This window comes from Rhagoletis pomonella, unplaced genomic scaffold (genome assembly GCF_013731165.1).
Source record: "Rhagoletis pomonella isolate Grant_MI unplaced genomic scaffold, Rhpom_1.0 Rhpom_scaffold_00009, whole genome shotgun sequence".
In the NCBI taxonomy this organism is placed as follows: domain Eukaryota; kingdom Metazoa; phylum Arthropoda; class Insecta; order Diptera; family Tephritidae; genus Rhagoletis; species Rhagoletis pomonella.
In genome coordinates this window covers 915,801-919,202 of record NW_023458563.1, presented here as the reverse complement: position 1 = coordinate 919,202, position 3,402 = coordinate 915,801, and positions in this window count along the sequence as shown.

Here is a 3,402-nt window from a genome sequence, read left to right as displayed (position 1 = left end):
AAAACTGTAGGTCCCTCCCCTTTGTGCGACAACATCAAGGCGCATGCCACAATCGGAGGAGTAGCTCGGCCAAACACTAATATATGTCGATGGTCCTCTGCAATAACGGCACAATTCAAAATTTCAGGTTTAGAAAAATACATAATTTGAAAGCTTACAGTATGACTGCATATAATCCGGAATAATTACGTTCCAAGACATATTATTGCTAAATTACGAAACAAAAAATCTTTAATTGGCTCTACTGAGATATATGAAATTTTTAGTTGTGTCGATATGTAAGCTCGTTTCTATTATTATTAGTAATCATCAATACAATTTCAAATTACATAAACCCAGTCACAGCCCTTTTTTGTATTCGACGCTTCCAGAAATCACATAATACATAAAATAAATAAAAGCTGTTTTGATTAATATTACATAAACTGGAAACAGTTAAAAATAAGTGCGCTTGTGTACAGAGATTTTAGAACCTATTTAGTTCCTAAAATGTCTGTTTGCAACACATAACAATAAAAATGCACATCAAATTGCTAAGAATGATGAAGGAAATCGATTCAGACATGCCTGTTTAACTGGCCGTGCGTGCTCTAAACAAACACATGTTAATTAAGGAGCTATTCAAGTATTATGTAACCACCAGGGGAAAGCGGGGGTCTTGGTTTGGCAACGGGCAACATTTCTTCAAATAAGGAAAACATTAATTACACACGCACAAATTTTGCCTGCAATTTCCATCACAATTGAACACTGCACTTCACTCTCGTTTCGAATTTTTGAAAGCGTTTTTTAAGCTATTTAGTGGTTTAACACTTCTTGTGGGCACTTGATATTGTAAAAAAAATATGCGCAATTCGATCACTAACTACATTTTTTTGTAAAGAACGCCCGTTTGCTTTAAATTTGTAAAAATACAATTATTTTTTTATTTTGTTTACATCTGTCATTTGTTACAAATGAAGAAAAGTCCAAGAGTTGCCAAGTATAAATATCTCTATATCTATTTATTAAAATAATAATTTACAATAATAATTTATTTAATTAATACTTTATTAAAATACAAATTTGAAGTGCAAATACATTTGTAAAACTGTTTATCACGAAATGTTATTAATTGTTTGCAAGCATACTATAGTTTTCATGCATTTTGGGAATAAATAATCTAATATGTGTACATATATATCGTCGTTTAAAGTACAAAACCGCGTATCGTCATTCTGTAAAACCGTGTGATTGACATTGGCTGCCAAAAATTGGATTTGCTCACAAAAGCTCTTGGCTCAATTCTTATCCATTCGTCCTGAAATATACTAGCCAGAAATACGTTTGCTTTATAAAAAAGATAACCATTTTGAAATATGGGTGACTTTACTCTCTAGAAAATAATTTATGCAATTACGCGGTTTTGCATTTTCTTGATACGCGGTTTTGTACTTTAAACGACGATATGTATAGCATGTACTTACGGCGGCCGCCGTAGCAGAGTGATTACATGTGCGTACTTCCACTCCATAGGACCATGGTTAAATACCTGGTCAGATCATAACACAAAATAGCAGTCGTCCTTCGGCACGCAATGGCATACCTTCGAGTATATTTCTGCCTTGAAAACTCTTATAAAATCAGAACTCATGCCTCAAGTTTGAGCAGAAGTTCGGCCAAACACTTAGAAAAATATTTTAGCACCAAATATTTATTTGTTTACTTATTTTAAGGGAGATGGCAATCTTCTGGTTTCACATTTTGGGTACAAAAATTTCAACCCTGATACAACAAATAGTATTAGTACTGAATGATAATGACAGATTGCATTCCCATAAACGTCCAATCATACATGATTGAGTTTTTTTTTTGCATTCACATTCTCTATGTGAATGGGTATCAACCATTCCATAACACACTACATATTTTGTGTTTGCAATTTGTAACCAATCTCAAGAGTGGTTGTTAAATTTTTTAAATCAAACAATCACATTTTTTAAACGAAAAAAATGAGAATGCACACTCAATTGATTCAATCATTACACAGCTCTGATACATACATACATATATACAAAACAATAGTTACATATGTACATGTATACTTAACACTGTGTAGATAATTAGTGTTAAGTATACATGTACATATGTAACTATTGTTTTGTATATATGTATGTATGTATGCAACTATTATTATGTTTTTGTTAATCATGGTTTTCGTTCGTTCTTTATGTTTATTGTTTATCGTTCAAATAAAACAGACTCCCTGAAGATGACACGAGAGTGTCGAAACGCGTAGGAGGGACAAGGGAAAAATATAAGCATTTCGCCTTTTACTCCATCGGCCGAAGCAGCGCCAACCCAGCAAACAATTTTTTTGTTTTAATTTTTATTGAATAAATTGTATGTCCTATTTGACCTTCAAATGACCTCGAAGCTGACATTATGGAGGTTAATGGACCTGGGATTCGTGTTCAGCGAATGTAAGACCTTATGTATATGAACTTTCAGGTTTATTCAATGAATTTTTCCCTACTTGACCTTCAACTGACCACGAACCTGACGTGGTGGAGACTAACGGACTTCGGATTCGCATTCAGCGTGTCGAATAACATAGGTATATCTAGGTTTGGTTTAATATGCATAAGCTTTTTTTTTTTGTAAACCTGTGTAATTAATGGGCAATTAATTTGTGTCAGATTCTCTATGTAACCCTGCTAGGTATGTTTAATTTTGACTTGGAGGTATGTTTATTGGACAAAGAGCTATCAACTGTTTGTTTGTGGGCCTCTTTTAGAGCTAATATTTCTCAGGGATGGAAAATTGAATTATTAAATTGTACCTAAATTACGGAAAACTTTACTTAAAAGTAGATAGATGTACCTAAAAAGTAAATATGTATTTCTATATAAAGAAAATGTTGTCCTCCAATTTCCATCGATACGGTATCATCTTCTGTACTCACATTAAACAAATTTTGATTCGCTAATTCGCTAATTGCGCAGCTGACGCGTGTGTGAACACCAAACTCAATGCCACAATTTAAAGCTAAATTGCCTCAGCTAATTGGCCTGTTTGAACATAGCCTTACCCGTTATTTTTGAAACTAAAATTGGTGACAAGAGTGGACTATTGGAAGTGTGAAGACGTAGAATTTTATCGATTTCCACACTATAGATTCGGAAAAATGTTAAGATAAGACTTTACAAAGGTAAATTTATAGAAACTATGAAATCTCTGTATATAAAATTGAAATTATATATGTGCGTATCTTGTTACGCAGGGAGTTGCGTTCTAAACCGATTGACCAATAATAACCAAATTTAGCACATTTTCTGCAGACATTCTAGGGAAGGTCATAGGCTAAAAATAATTTTTTTTAATATTTTTATTGAGCTTTGTACCACGATTGTTTATTAGGAA